The sequence below is a fragment of the Stegostoma tigrinum genome, unplaced genomic scaffold, assembly GCF_030684315.1.
Source record: "Stegostoma tigrinum isolate sSteTig4 unplaced genomic scaffold, sSteTig4.hap1 scaffold_171, whole genome shotgun sequence".
In the NCBI taxonomy this organism is placed as follows: Eukaryota; Metazoa; Chordata; class Chondrichthyes; order Orectolobiformes; family Stegostomatidae; genus Stegostoma; species Stegostoma tigrinum.
Window position 1 is genome coordinate 469,428 of NW_026728112.1, and position 17,083 is coordinate 486,510.

A 17,083-nucleotide genomic window follows, 5' to 3' on the forward strand; every position below is an offset into this window, starting at 1 on the left:
AGGGTAAGGCCGAGTTTGTTTCGGTGGACAAGGGTATCAGTGGAGGGCAACAGGTCAGCCCTTGGGAGAGGATGAAGTGGAGAGCTTTTTGGCCATCTGCATGGTCAGTTAAACAGCTCCCGAGAGGAGAGGGTTCCAGAAATATCCCCATTCTAACTAATGGAACAGCCCTGCACATCAGTGCAACCTCAAAGATGTAGTGTCCGCACCATCTTCAGCCAGAAGTATCGAGTTGATGATTCACCTCACCGTCCAAAAATCAAATATGAAAAAGATAACTGGCCCTAATGCCATTCCTCAAATCGGACTGAAGGCTTGTGCTGCACAACAAGCTGTGCCCCTGGGGAAGCTGTTTCATTCCAGCTCCAGCTCTGACACCTACCTGGCAATGTGGACAATTTAGCAGCTATGAGCAGTTTCCTAAGAGGAGCATAATTGCAATCTGACCAATTGTCATGCCCTTAGTCTCTATCTATTCTCCTCCTGACTTTATAAATCTCAGTAAGGTCACCCCTCAGCCTCCGAATCTCCAGGCAAAAGCCTATTCAGTTTCTCCCTGCAGCTCAAACCGTCCAACCCGGGCAACATTCTTATAAATCTTTTCTGAACCTTTTCAAGTTTCACAAAATCCTTCCGATAGCAGGGAGACGAGAATTGCATGCAATATTCCAAAAGTGGCCTAACCAGTGTACAGCCGCAACACGACCTCCCAACAACTACACGCAATGCACTGGCCAATAAAGGCAAGTTGTACCAAATGCAACAGGAGTAGACTCCCAACTTTAAGGGCATTTAAATGGTCATTGGATAAACATGTGGATGATAATGGAATAGTGTAGTTTAGATGGACTTCAGATTGTTTCACATTTCGGCAAAACATCGAGGGCCTAAGGGCCTGTGCTGCACTGTAATATTCTATGTTCTATGTTAAATGCTTTCTTTACTATCCTATCTATCTCTGAATCCACTTTCAAGGAACCAAGCGCCTGCACACCAGGACTCATTGCTCAGCAATACTCCCCAGGGCCTTACCATTTAGAGTACAAGTTCTGCCCTAATTTGATTTCCAAAATGCAACACCTCAGATTTACTCAAATTAAACTACCTACCATTCCTTGGTCCATTGTCTGGAGAATTGACTTGTGGTCCATCCCGTGCGCTCTCCGGTCCCCAGTCCCTCGCACCCTCGCTCGCTCCCTCCCCGTTCCTCACTCCCTCGCTCGCTCCCTCCCTCCCCAAACACTCCCTCCCTCCCACCTCACCATCCCACATCCCACTGCCCAGTTCCTCCCTCCCTCACTTTGTCTTGTGCTCCCTCCTCTTTTTCCGTCTCTCTGTCTATCGCTCCCTCCCTCTCCAGCCTCGGTCCCTCCCTCCCGTTGGTTGATCATTCCCTCCCCGTCCCTCACTGCCTCCGTCTCCCTGTCCCTCGCTCCCTATCCCTCGCTTCCTCAATCCCGGTTCCTCACTTACTTGCTTCTCATCCCTCCCTCTACGCTCTCCAAACCTCCCCCATGTCCATCGCTCCCCTTCCCTTGCTCTTGCTCCCGCCCCCTCCATCCCTGTAACCTTTTTCAGTGTCCACTACATTCCCAATTTGGTGAACTTCTAGCTGGAAGTTTTCAAGGCCAATTAATGCCGGTCCAGCTACACTAAAATCCCAAACGAATTAAAAAGAAAGTCTGATTTTCCAGAAAAAATATTGATTTATAGAGCTAATTGCTATCATTGATATTGTGGGATATATTTGCAAAATGCAGTTCATGAATAATATGAAAGAAAAAGACAAATCACAGCTCACATCACAGATAATTAAAGATAACCCAGCATTTTTTGAAGCAGCTGGAGGAGCACTCAAAATGCCATGCCTAGTGGGTGTCGACTTCAAGATAAGTGTGATTAATGTAATTTTGTTTTTTTGATTGGAATAGACATGTTGAGCTGAAGGTCCTGTTTTTATGCTGAATGGATCTCTGACCTTAATTTTTGAAAACAGAAAAAGCAGTCTCACAATTTCCATAATATGCCAGCTTTTGTGCTCCTGAGATGCTGTTTGGCCTGCTGTGTTCATCCAGCTTCACACTTTGTTATCTTAGATTCTCCAGCATCTGCAGTTCCCATTATCTCTGATCACAATTTCCATATGTTGTGAGCATCAAGTGATGAGGATTACAATCTCCAAGACCACACAGCATCCTGGCTTGAATCTATATCATTGCCCATTCACTGACACTTCTTCAGAATCCCGAACATCTCCATGAAACATATGTTAGTGTCCCTGTGTTTCACCAACATATTCTGAATTGAAATTAGACAGAGGCAATAAATGCTGGTCTTGCCAACAAAAGTCATCTCAACAGTACAAATAAAAGTAATCTGTACTATTAAAGACATATCTTCAGCCCAATCAGTTTACGGAAGTCGTTTTATGGAGATTTTAACTTTGTTCTATGTCTCTGATCTTGCTGAAAAACCATGAAACTTTCCTGTTTGTTTTCGTAGTGTCGTTTAAAAATCGTATTTGGAAGTTCTACCCATCATTCTGAAAGGCAGCGCCTTCGTGGCCATTTGAAAACTTGGATCAGGAGTAAGTGATTAGAAAAATCAAACCAAGCCAGCCATGCGGTGAGCTCTTGAATGATGTGGCCTCAAATAAACGTTCCTCTCCACCCCTTATAACATTGGTGTGTTATTCTTAGTCAAGAATCTGTCTGACTCTCCGTTAAGAATATTCAATGATTTATCCTCCATCTCTCTCTGGAAAGACTTCCATAAACACACAATCCTTTGAAAGGGTAAAAGAAATCAGTCACCATTGTCTACCTGAGATATTCTCCAGTTTACAATCCATCCACTGGTGGTAATCTCTTGACAAATGGAAATATTGTTTCAGCATTCAACTTGAAAAGACTGCTTGGAATATTTTGTGTTTAAACAAGGTCATGTGTCATTTGCCTAAAGTCCAATAAATCCAGGGCCAATCTGGTCATGATTTCCTCTGAAGATAAATACTTCTCAAAGGAATCACTTCAGTCAATCATCTCTGTATGGCTTCTGATTTCATCATGCACACAGCCTAATGCAGTCTCACCATTACCCTGAAAAAGTGTCCAGAAACTGTCCTCTTCGGCCTTGAGACTGCTTGACCATGTCCTGCAGCAAATCAGGTACTACAGCCACATTACCTTCCTTCGTACCAGCCTACGGAACCAGATCATCCCCAATGGACTACAGTCCACATTCAAGCCTTCCCAATTTGTCCCCAAGCGTGACAATGTCTACATCCAGAACATTAAGACACTTCAGAAGCATTTTTCCCTGCGACTCCTGAAACATACACTCGCAGCAATGTGACGGCAACTCCAGGCACTGCAATCCAGCCTACCCCAGCTCACAGCCTCCCTCTCTCAGACATGCAAAGGACCTCTCCTGTTTTTTATTCTTCGTAGGATCCAGAACCTGAACTCACAATTCTACTCAGCTTTAGTGGAGACAAAAAACCGTAAGTACAGTAAACTTCCTGGTGCCTACAACCCAAAACGGGCTTCCTCCACGTCCCAAACCCCAACCCTACCTAAGAACTTCCCCACAATGTGCCCGCCAACATTGGCCATGTGGCCACTCTTCTGGCAACCAGGGATGACGTCACATCCTCTGCCGCAGGATACACCGTTTCCGGGACAGCAAATGCCACCGCCTCCATTTCCAAGTCCAACACCACAGACACTGTGGACATTCCTACCATCACCGCTGCTGCCTCCTCCTACCCGGCTCCTCCCACCACCAACGCAAATGGCACTCCGCCCACCGCCGACGCAACTCCGCCCACAACCGTCACCGATGTCACTCCACCCACAGCCTCCACAGCCAGCAGCTCCAGAGGAGACAGAAACACTGAGCCCTGTCGAGTCTTCACCATCCTCACAGACCTCCCCCTTACTGAGGACAAACGGTCAGTCCTCAGTAAGGGGCTCACCTTTGTCCCCTCCACGCACACTTCAATCAATACCGGTCACGCTAAGATGTTGAGTAGTTTTTCTGCCGCCTAAACCTCCATGCTTACTTCTCTAACCGTGAGCCTAACCCTCCCTCTAGTGACCCCTTCATTCAACTCCAATGCACCCCCTCCTCCTGGGCACCATCCCAAGGTCCCGTACCCTCCCTTGATCTCTTCATCGCCAACTGCCATCGTGACATCAAACGCCTCAACCTCTCCATCCCTCACACTCACTCCAACCTCTTCCCTGCAGAACGTGCAGCCCTCCACTCCAATCCCAAACTCACCATAAAACCCATTGACAAGGGAGGCGCAGTTGTAGTATGGCACACTGACCTCTACATCGCTAAGCTTACACGCCATCTCTCCAACACCACCTCCTACTGCCCCCTTGATCATGACCCCCCACCCGACCACCAAACCATCATCGCCCAAACCATCCACAACCTCATCACCTCAGGTGACCTCTCACCCACAGCCTCTAACCTCATCATTCCCCAACCCTGCAACGTCCGCTTCTATCTCCTTCCCACATCCACAAACCTGCCTGCCCTAGTTGACCCATTATCTCTGCCTGCTCCTGCCCCACCGAACTTATCTCCACCTACCTGGAATTCATTTTTTCACCCTTAGCGCAGGAACTCCCTACCTATGTCTGTGACATCACCCACACTCTCCAACTCCTGCAAAACTTACAATTCCCCAGTCCCCAACACCTCATTGTTGACATGGACGTCCAGTCCCTATACACCCGCACTCCCCATACAGATGGCCTAAAGGCCATCCGCTTCTTCCTATCCCGCAGTCCCAACCAGTTCCCCTCCGCCGACACCCTCATCCGTCTTGCTGAAACCGTCCTCACCCTCAACGTCTCTTTCAATTCCTCCCACTACCTACACACAAGGGGGGTGGCCATGGGTACCTGCATGGACCCAAGCTGTGCCTGCCTCTTTGTAGGTTATGTGGAACAATCCCTCTTCCAAACTTACATGGGCCCTAAACTCCACCTCTTCCTCCAATACATTGATGACTACATCGATGCCGCCTCATGCATTCATGAGGAGCTCAAACCTTCCACCCCGCCCTTAAGTTCACCTGGACCATCTCTAATGCCTCTCCCTCCTTCCTGGGCCTCTCTGTCTCCATCGCCGGCAACCACTGAGAAACCAATATCCATTTCAAGCTCACTGACTCTTCGGTGCTGTATTCCAGCAAGAGGGCTGCATGGTAGCTCAGTTGAGGTCTCAAACAGGGGTCTTCTGGTGCTACGTGTAGGTTGCAGAGAGCCTCAATCTTCCTCCCTGAAATAGGCCTAGGCTGCCGTGTGAGAGGGAAAGTCCTGTCAGCTTTTAACCTGTCAAGCCACTTCAGAACGTGATTACAGCAATGAGGGGTGTTCTCAGTAAAGCAGAACTCCAATGTACACTCACTGGTTAGAGGCCTTTCCACTGTGTTCTGTGTTAGCACCCTCGCTGAGTTTTTAAAAAATCATTTTGGCTTGAATCTGAGAGTTGAACGGTGACGTCTGGATTGTGAGCAGCAGTTGTGCTAAAAAAAAATACAAAATCAATTATTGGTTCCTGAGGCCAGGCCTGGAAGTTAATTGCAGGATGTTTGTTATTCAAAAACTGTGTCGACTCTTTTGGCCATTAATAAGGTCAGCATCTGAGAACTGGTGCCAGCAAGTCTGGAAGAGAATGTGGTCAAACAGAAGGACTTTAAAACTGGGCCAAATGCACATCTTTGACGCTGAGCTGGCAGCTGGTGTGACAGAGGCTCAGAGAAAGACCACAGACTGGAGGGAGAGAGCTGAACAGGGTGGGACCGTGTGGTTTGGATATTGGGGTTATTCTTCGCCCATCCCCCCACCACAAAATCCAGCCAGTTGTTTCTCTCATTGTCCCTCTTCCCCCACTTTACCCACTTCTGTACCTCCAACCACAATCCCACCCCTCGCTTCCCCCAGTATCAGCAAACTTCCAAAGATATTGCTGACATACTATGTTGCTTTTCTCAGGGCATTCAACAACTTGAAAACTGGATTGAAAGTGAGAGACAGAGCAGCCACTGCAGAAGCTTCCAAAATCACTCTGCACCTTCTTGAACTGCTGCAATCCACGTGGTGATGTAGCTCCCATGTTGCAAATTGGTAAGGAGTTATAGGATCGTCATCCAGTGGTGATAAGGCCGTGCTGTTTTTTGTGTCAGTTGTCGTCATTTTGTTGTTATTCCACCCTCAACAGAATAGAAACATAGAAAATAGGAACAGGCGCAGGCCATTGTAGCTTTTGATCCTTCTCCGCTAGTCACTTTGATCATGGTTGATCATTCTGCTCAGCCTCTTCCCACTTTAGAGGCAGACCCTTTGATCCCTTAAGCCCCGACAACTATACATATCATCTTCTTGGAAACATCCAGTGTTCGGCCTTAACTGCTTTCTGTGGCAGCAAATTTCACAGGGTCACCAGACTCTATTTTTTTAAAATTTCCTCATTTCAATCCTTAACAGCCTAGCCCATGCCCCTAGGTTCTGACTCCCTGGTCATTGACAACATCCTTCCTGTATTTACCTGGGATTTTATTGGTTTTTAAACACTGATTCACCATTTATCACAACTGGCTCGTGCCTCATACCGTTTTAACTTCTTTCATTTAAATACAGGACCCAAGTCTCAAAAACAACAATATCACCCTTCAGCTTTGGTGAAGAATTCTATCCTATTGTGGTCACTCATCCTTAAGGGCCCGTACTCAACTCGATTGTCAATTATTCCATCCTCATTATACAATATCCATCTGCTTCTTCAACATGTTGATTCATAAAATTGTACCATATAGACACCAAGGATTCCTCCTCCACTGTACTGCGACAGTTGTGATTTGGGCAATTTATAAGTAGGTTGCAGTCACCTGTAATTAAAGCCATAACTTTATGCCTTATATCTCTCAATTCCACCCTAATGCCTTCCCCAATATTACTGCAGCTTGGGGTCCATATGCAGCACTAAGGTCATTTTCTGTCCATTGGTGTTTCTCAGCTCAACCCAAACAGACTCTACTTCACTACACCCTATATCCTGGCTCACATCAGTTTCCTGTTTTAATCAGCAGCTCCTGACAAATCCTTTTCCCTCTTTCCTGCCCAATCCATCTTCATCAGACAACCCACTGATTCCGGGTTTCAATCTTGTAAACCTCCTCTGAGCCACTTTGAATAAACGAACAGAAGACCAAAACCTGCATGTGGTATTCGAGATTTGGTCTGACCCCTTCCTTGTACAAATGAAGTGAACATCTTTTCATTGATGATTATTTGTTGTCATAACAAGGGAGATGGCCTCGTAGCTTTCTGCATTTCAAAGAGATCTTAATCAATTGGGGCAATGGGCTGAGGAATGGCAGATTGAATTTTATTTGGATAAATGTTTGTTTTACCACAACGCAATACTTCGCAAAGGCAGGACTTGCACAATTAAGGGTTGGGCTCTGGATAGTGTTGCAGATCAGGAGAAAACCTCGGGTTTCAGGTATATCATTCTTTGAAATTTGCATCACAGGTAGACAGGGTGGTTATGAAGGCATTTAGCACACTTGTCTTCATTGCTCAGGAGTTGGGAAGTGATGATGGCGAGTCCTCTTCCTGGAGGACTGTGTGCTGCTCTGGTCATCCTGTTTTGGGAAGAATATTGTTAAACTGGAGTGGGTTTGGAAAAACTTACCAGGATATTGCCAGGAATGGAAGGGTTGAGTTCTAAAAATACGCTGGATTGGCGGGAACTTCTTTCACGGGAAGGTAAGAGGTTGAGGGATGACCTTATGTCAGTTTAATAAAATAATGAGACACACAGATAAGTAATAACAAAGGTCTTCTCCCTCAGGTGGGGGATTTCAAAACCAGGGGCTTATTTTTAAAATGAGAGGAGAAAGATTTTAGAAAAGGCATGACGGGCATTTTTTCGTTTTATCGAGTGTTCAGTGTGTGGAATGAACTGCCAGAGGAAGTGATGGATGTGGGTAGTTACGATGTTTGAAAAACATTCAGATAAGGACATGAATTTGAATGGTTTAGAGCGAATATGGGCCAATTGCAGGAACTTTTTTTAAATAAGGAAAACATTGCTGCTATCACTAGAAGAGATGTTTCTGAAAAATCATCCCATGAAAACTTATGTTGAAATTAGAAATAAGAAATAAGAAAGGAACAATCATCTGATGGGATGGTACCATATGTTTCCGAATAGTCAGAGGGAAATTGAGGAACAAATATGCAGAGAGATCTCAGATATGTGTAAGAATAAGGTTATAATAGTTGGTAATTTTCAGTTTCCAAACATTTACTGGGGCTGCCATAGTGTGAAAGGTTTAGATGGTGAGTATTTTCTGAAATGCGTTAAAGTATTTTCTCTTTATCCATAAAATCGATGTTCCTATGAAAAGAAAAGGCTTAGCAAGTGACTGAAGTGACAGTACAGGGAAACTTTGAGTCTTGTGACAGAATTACTGTCAGTTTTAAAACAATTATGGAACAGGATATGCCTTCCAGAAAAAGTAAATGCTTCAATTGGAGTAAGGCAAATTTTAATGCTAGGAGAAAAGAACTTCCAACACTTCTGAGGAAGGATTAACAGACCCACAACATTAACTCTGATTTGTCCTTCACAGATACTGCCAGACCTGCTAAGCTTTTCCAGCAGCTTCTGTTTTTATAACTTTCAAAAGTTGACATGAGTAGACGGCAGGTAGAGGGATGTCTGATAAGTGTGGGGGGGCTTTCAAAAATGTGACAATTCAGAGTCATTATGTCTCTAAGAGTGAAAGGTAAGGCTGGTAGGATTAGAGAACAATGGGTGAAAAAAGATACTCAGGTTTTAGTCACGGATAAAAATATATAAATTCGTAGATATAAATAAAAACTCGGCTCAAATGAATCTCTTGAAAGTGTAATCGGTGTCAGGAGCATTCTTAAACAGGAGATCAGGATGGCAAAAAGGCAACATGAAATTGCCTTGGTTGATAAGATTAAGAATAATTCGAAGAGTTTCTGCAAGTGCATTAAAAGCAAGAGAGCACCGAGAGAGCAAGCAGGGCTCCATGAAGATGAAAGAGGTCAACTCTGTGTTGAGCATCAGGAGAGGAGAGAGATTTGAAAGGAATATATTGCATCAGGTTTTACTGTTGAGAAAGAAATGGAGGTGGGACAAATCAGGGGTAGAAATATTTTGGTTTGAAAACAGTTCACGGAGATGGGGGAGATTTTTAATGAATATTTCTCCTCAGTGTTTACGAAGCAGAGAATCATGGATGCAAAGGAAACAAGGGAAGCAAGTGGGGATGTTTTGGACCATTGAGGTGGCGTTTGCAGCCTTAAAGCACGTTGAGGTTGATAAGTCCACTGGATCTGATGAAGTCCATCTTTGGACACTGTGGGAGGCTGGGGAAGAAATTGCAGAGACCCTTGCAGAAATTTTTCCCTTCATCTTTTCTCACGACTGAAATTCCAGAAGACTGGAGGGTGGCTAATGTTGTCCCATTGGTTAAGAAAGGTAGCAAAGACCAGCCAGGGAACTACAGACCAGCGAACCAGTGGTAGACAAGGTATTGAAGATGATATTCAGGGAGTCAATCAACCAAAGCTGGGATATTCAAGATATGATGAGGGATAGTCAGCATGGATTTGTGCACAGGAATCATGTCTGACAAATCTGTTCAAGTTTTTTGAGGAGGTAAGCAAGAGGATTGATGAGGTTAGGGCAGCGAATGCTGTCTATATGGACTCTAGTAAGGCATTTAACAAGGTCCCATACGGCAGCCTAGTCATGAAGGTTCGGTTGTGTGGGATCCAGGGAGAGCTAGCTCATGGGATTCGAAATTGGGTCGATGGTAGGAAGCATAGCGTGATGGCTGAAGGTTGGTTCTTGGACTGGAGGCCTGTGGCTAATGGTGTGCCACGGGGGTCGATACTGGGATCTTTGTTATTTGTCCCTTACATAAATGATCTGGATGTGAACGTATATGGCATGATTAGTAACTTTGTATCATCTGCAAACTTAAGAGGAATCGCTGAGGTATCAAAAATTACAGGTGGATTGTGATCAGATGGGGAAGTGGGCTGAGGATTGTCAAATGAAATTCAATACAGCTAAGCGTGAGGTGTTCGCCTTTGGAAAGTTAAGCCAAGGTCGGAGTTATACAGTGAATGGTAAGGTTCTGAGGAATATTGTAGAGCAGAGAGACCGAGAAGCACAAGTACAGAGTTGGTGGAAAGCACCATCACAGGTAGACAGGGTGGTGAAGAAAGCATTTAGCATGCTGGCCTTCTTCGGTCAATGCATCGCATCTAAGAGTTGAGATGTTATGTTAAAGATGTGCAGGTCATTGGTGAGGCCACACTTGCAGTGTGTGTACAGTTTTGGTCACCCTGTTACAGGAAAGGCATAGTTAAACTGGAAAATGTGCAAAGAGGAGTTACAAGGATGTTGCTAGGAATAGTATGCAAGTTCTAAGGAGAGGTTGGCCAGGATTGGACTTCATTCCTTGGAATGGAGGAGAATGAGGGCTGACCTTACTGAGGTGAATAAAATCATGAGGGGCATAGATAGGATGAATGCATATAGCCCTTTTCCCAGGGATTGGGAATGGAAAACTGGAGTGTATAGATTGAGAGGGGGCAGATTTCAGAAGGACGTGAGGGGCAACTTCTTCACACAGACAGTGGTGCATATTGGGAATGGGTTGCCAGAGAAAGTGGTTGAGACAGGCACAATAGCAATGTTTAAAACACATTTGGGTAGGTACATGGATGGAAAGTGTTTAGAGGGGGATATGGACCAAATGCAGGCAGTTAGAAATTGCGGAGTGGACACCGTAGTCAGCATGGACCAGTTTGGGCCGAAGGGCCTGCTTCCATGCTGTATTACACTCTGACTTTAAACCTCCAGGTCCTGCTCTAGTGCATCAAATCATGTTATGGGAAGTTAAAGAGAAAACATGGGGCCCCTTTGCAGAAATATTTGTATCATCTATAATTACGGGTGAGGTGCCAGATGACTGGAGAGTGACTAAAATTGTGCCTTCATTTAAGGGATATAAGGAGAAGCCTGGGAAATACAGACCTGTGAGCCTGACTTCAGTTTTGGGTGCGTAGTTGAAGGTAATTGTGAAAGGTAGAATTTATGTATTTGGAGAGTCAAGGAATGATTAGTTGATTGAGTTTTTTGGAGAAGGAGCAAAGAAGATGATTGCGGGCGGAGTGGTCGATGTAGTTTATTTTGACAAGAGTAAAGTCTTTGACAAGGTTCCACAAGGTGGACTAAGTAGGAAGTTAGATCGTCTGGGACTCGCGGGGGGAGGCTTGTCAACTGGATACAAATATGGCTTTGTGACAGGACACAGGGACTGGTGGTGGAGGGTTGTTTATCAGACCTGAGGCCTGTTCCCAGAAGTGTTCCACAGGGATCAGTGCTCCCTCCAATTTTGTTTGACTTTATATAAAAAAGCAATTTAGATGAGAATAGTAGAGACATGGTCAGTAAGTTTGCAGATGACACCAAAATAGGCAGGATAGTGGACAGTGAAATAGGCTGTCCAAGATTACTAAGAGATCTTGATTTATAGGGTTAAGTGGCTGAGGAATGGCAGGTGGCGTTTAATTTGGATAAAGGCGAAGTATTTCATTTTGGTAAAACAAACAAGATCTGTACTCGTACAATTAAAAGTAGGGCCTTGGGGTTAGTTTTGTCGAAGAGAGAGACCTCAGGGTTCAGGCCCTTAATTCTGTGAGGTTGGCGTCACATGTAGAAAGGGTGGTTCAGTCGGTGTTTAGCCTGCTTGCCTTCACTGCTCAGACCTTTTGAGTATAGGAGTTGGGACGGTATGTTGATGTTGTGCAGAACATCAGTGAGTCCTCTTCTGGAATAATGTGTCTACTTCAGATCTCCTGTCATACGAAGAATATCATCATGCTTGGAAGGGTTCAGAAAAGATTTATCAGGATGTTGCCAGGAACGGAGGCTTTGAGTCCTAAGGAGAGGCTTGATCGGTTTGGGACATTTTTCCACTGCAGTCTAAGAATTGGAGGCGTGGACTTATATGTTTATAAAGTCATGAAGAGTACAGATAAGGTGAATGGAAGATCCCTTTTCATTCACGTGAGGTATTTCAAGACTCGGGGGCTGGAGAAAACCAGCTGAAACGTTCACTCTCCATGTATGAAGCCGGACAGTTGCTTTTGCCAGACTATTTGACGAAGGGCCAAAGAGATGGAGGGTAGGTGATGCTTCTCGTGGCTGGATTAACTTTCTACTCTGGGTGGCTTCATGCTACACTTACAGTCTATAGGTTACCAGTACTGGAGGGTATGAGTTATGAGGAGAGACTGGGACTTCACTGGAAAATAGGAGATTGAGCAGTGACTTTAGAGAGGTTTATAAAATCATGAGGTGTATAATGTGAACAGCAAGGGTCTTCTCCTTGGATAGGGGAGTCCAAAACTAGAGGGTATTTTTTAAAGGGAGAGGAGAAAGATTTAAAGGGCAGGAAGGGGGAGCTGTTTCAAACAGAGGGTCGTTTCTATGTGGAATGAACTGCCAAAGGAAGTTGTAGATGCAGGTACACTTCCAATATTTAAAAGACATTTGTACAGGTACGTGAATAGGAAAGGCTGAGAAGGATATGGACCCAACTCAAGCAAGTGGGACTCGTTCAGTTTGGGAAGCCTGGTCGGCATGGACAAGTTGTAACGAAGGAGGCTAAAGAACTCAGAAATAAATTTTTGATATTTTGAAAATAGTTCACATTAGATGAGACGAAGTGCTAAATCTCTCAGAAAATATAAATGTGGATAAATCTCCATTACCTGATCTAGTGTATTCCAGGACATTGTGGGAATTAAGGGAGGAAATTGCAGAAATATTCGTATCATCTATAAATATGGGTGGGTGTGAGATGACTGGAGAGTGGCTGATATTATCCCTTTGTTTTAGAAGGGATGTGGGAGAAGCCTGAGAACTATAAACCTTAGCCTAACACAGGAAAACAGGGACAGAGTTACAGTCAGTATGGATTTACGAAAGGGAAATCATGTTGGACAAAACTGCCGGAATGTTTCAAGAATGCAACATTTAGAGTTGAAAAGGCAGTGGATGTTGCTTATGTCGGCTTTGAGAAGGCATTCAAAAGGTCCCACAGAAGAGATTAGCACGTCAATTTAAAGCATGAGAGATTGGGTATTCACAGGGATACAGAACTGTTTGGCACACAGAAACAGTCAGACTAAACAGTCATTTCTTGTATGCCAACCAGTGACCAGTGTGGTACTGTGGTCCATGGTGGATCCCAGGTATTCATACAATCAATTAGTTATTTAAATTAGAAATGTGTCTCAGATTGAGATTATCCAGTTGGATTACAAAACTAGGAAAACACAATTCACTGACAGTCAGGATACAGGTGTAGCCGGGGGTGAAGAAGGCAAATGGAATTTTGACCTGCAGAGTTAGAGCATTTGAGTACAGGAGCAGGGATGTCTTACTGAAATTGTACAGGATCTTAATGAGAATACACACCTGGGATGGTATGTGTAAATTTGGAATTTTTATCTGAGGAAGGAACTTCTGGCTATGGAGGCTGTTCACAACAGTTGATCAGACTGATTCCTGGGATGGCAAGACTTACATATAAGGATAGGATGGATTGGTTAGGATGACATTCACAGGAGTTTAGAAGAACGAGGAATGATTTCACAGAAACCAATAAAATTCTAGGTAAATACAGGAAGGATGTTGTCAATGACCAGGGAGTCGGAGCTTAGAGGCATGGACTAGGCTGTTAAAGGATTGAAATGAGGAAATCAAAAAAAAATACAGTGACTGGTGACCCTATGAAATTTGCTGCCACAGAAAGCAGTTAAGGCCGAACGCTGGATGTTTCCAAGAAGATGATGATATGTGTAGTTGTCGGGGCTTAAGGGATCAAAGGGTCTGGCTCTAAAGTGGGAAGAGGCTGAGTAGAATGATCAACCATGATCAAAGTGACTAGCGGAGAAGGATCAAAAGCTACAATGGCCTGCACCTGTTCCTATTTTCTATGTTTCTATTCTGTTGAGGGTGGAATATAAGAACAAAATGACGACAACTGACACAGAAAAACAGCACGACTTTATCACCACTGGAAGAAAATCCTATAACTCCTGACCAAATTGCAACATGGGAGCTGCTTCACTAAGCAGATTGCAGCAGTTCAAGAAGGTGCAGAGTGATTTTGGAAGCTTCTGCAGTGGCTGCTCTGTCTCTCACTTTCAATCCAGTTTTCAAGTTGTTGAATGCCCTGAGAAAAGCAACATAGTATGTCAGAAATATCTTTGGAAGTTTGCTGATACTGGGGGAAGCGAGGGGTGGGATAGTGGTTGGAGGTACAGAAGTGGGTAAAGTGGGGGAAGAGGGACAATGAGAGAAATAACTGGCTGGATTTTGTGGTGGGGGGATGGGCGAAGAATAACCCCAATATCCAAACCACACGGTCGCACCCTGTTCAGCTCTCTCCCTCCAGTCTGTGGTCTTTCTCTGAGCCTCTGTCACACCAGCAGCCAGCTCAGCGTCAAACATGTGCATTTGGCCCAGTTTTAAAGTCCTTCTGTTTGACCACATTCTCTCCCAGACTTGCTGGCACCAGTTTTCAGATGCTGACCTTATTAATGGCCAAAAGAGTCGACACAGTTTTTGAATAATAAACACCCTGCAATTAACTTCCAGGCCTGGCCTCAGGAACCAATAATTGATTTTGTATTTTTTTTAGCACAACTGCTGCTCACAATCCAGACGTCACCGTTCAACTGTCAGATTCAAGCCAAAAATTACTTTTAAAAACTCAGCGAGGGTGCTAACACAGGACACAGTGGAAAGACCTCTAACCAGTGAGTGCACATTGGAGTTCTGCTTTACTGAGAACACCTCTCATTGCTGTCATCACATTCTGAAGTGGCTTGACAGGGTAAAAGCCGACAGGACTTTCCCTCTCACAGGGCAGCCTAGGCCTATTTCAGGGAGGAAGCTTGAGGCTCTCTGCAACCTACAGGCAGCACCAGAAGACCCCTGTTTGAGTCCTAAACTGAGCTGTCACGCAGCCCTCTTTCTGGAATACAGCACCGAAGGTGCCCTCCGCTTTAACCTGTACTCACCGCTTGTGGCTCTCATAGAGGACCGTTTCATTCCGGATATCCCTCCCAGTACGCATGCTCCATAGCTGAATACGCCGGTTTGACATCTCACGACCAATAGCAAGCAAGAGGCGGGACAGAAAAGACACCGGAAATGCTTCTCCAACCAATCAGAGGACAAGGGCGGGGCCCATTTCTAAGCAGGATCACCGGACCCGAAACGTCAACTGTGTTCACTCCGTCAGAAGCGGGGAGCGGACTGAAAATGGATAGAGGTGAAGGTAGATGGCTGTTGGTTTGTTCGCCGAGTTTGGCAAATGAATTGCAAACATTTCGTCTCCAGTGGAGAAGGCATCATCAGTGCGTAGCTGCTACTGCGGAGGAGAAGATAGGTGGGGAGGAGGCTGGGATGGAGCCAGTAAAGGTGAGTGCAGGTGGGGGGGGGGGGTAGGTAGGGGATAGGTCAGTCGGGAAGGATGGGCTGGTCAAGCGGTCAGGATGAGGTTAGTAGGTAAGAAATGGGGGTGTAGCTTGAGGTGGGAGGAGGGGACGGGTGAGTGGAAGAACAGGTTAGGGAGGCGGAGACAAGCTGGGCTGGTTTTGAGATGCAGTGGTGGTGGGGAGATTTTGAAGCTTGTGAAATCCACATTGATACCATTGAGCTGCAGGGTTCCCAAGCGGAATATGAGTTGCTGTTCCTGCAATCTTCAGGTTGCATCGTTGTTACACTACAGGAGGCCCAGGATGGACATGTCATTTGCAGAATGGGAGGTGAAGTTGTTGAGTGTGAACCGAGCATGGGTGATCTGCGAAGTTGTCCCCAAGCCTCCGCTTGGTTTCTCCGATGCAGCAGAGCCACAACGGGAACACCGGATGCAGTCAACCACATTAGCAGATGTGCGGCCTGGGATCGAGGTGAGGGGGGAGGGTTAGGGGCAGCTGGAGCACGTTCTGCAGTTGCAGGGAAAAGTGCCGGGTGTGGTGGGGCTAGAGGAGAGTGTGGAACGGACAAGAGAGTCACAGAGAGAGAGAGTAATCCATCCGGAAAGCAGATAAGGGTGGGGACGGGGTGTGAGGGATGAGTTGTGCAAAATGTGGGAGACACGGTTGAGGGAGTTCTTGACCACTGAGTGGGGGGAGGTTGAGTTCCTTGAAAAACGAGGACATCTGAGATGTGCAGGGGGTGGAATTCCTCATCCTGGGAGCAGATGCGGCGGAATTGGGAAGAGGGGATGGCATTTTTGTAGGAAGGTGGGTGGGAGGAGGTGTATTCCAGGTAGCTGTGGGAGTCAGTGGACTTGAAATGTATATTGGTTTCTGGGTGGGTGCTGGAGATGGAGACAGAGAGGTCCAGGAAAGAGGGAGAGGCATTAGAGATGGTCCAGGTGAACTTAAAGGTGGGATGGAGGGTGTCAATGAAGTATATGAACTGTTTGAGCTCCTCGTGGATGCATGAGGTGGCGTCGATATAGTCATCTTTGTAATGGAGGAAGAGGTAGAGTTTAGGGCCTTCGTAAGTATGGAAGAGGGATTGTTCCACGTAACCTGCAAAGAGGCAGGCACAGCTTGGGTCCATGCAGGTACCCAGGCCACCCGCTTTGTCCGTAGGTAGTAGGAGGAATTGAAAGAGAAGTTGTTGAGGGTGAGGACGAGTTTGGCAAGGCGGATGAGGGTGTCACCGGAGGTCACTGGTTGGGTCTGTGGGATAGGAAGAAGCGGATGGCCGTTAGGCCATCTGTATGGGAAATGCGGGTGTATAGGGACTGGACGTCCATGGTAAAGATGAGGTGTTGGAGATTGGGGAATTGTAAGTTTTGTAGGAAATAGAGAGCGTGGGTGGGGTCACAGACGTAGGTAGGGAGTTACTGGGCTAAGGGTGATAAAATGAATTCCAGTTCGGTGGCGCAGGAGCAGGCAGAGACAATGGGTCGAGC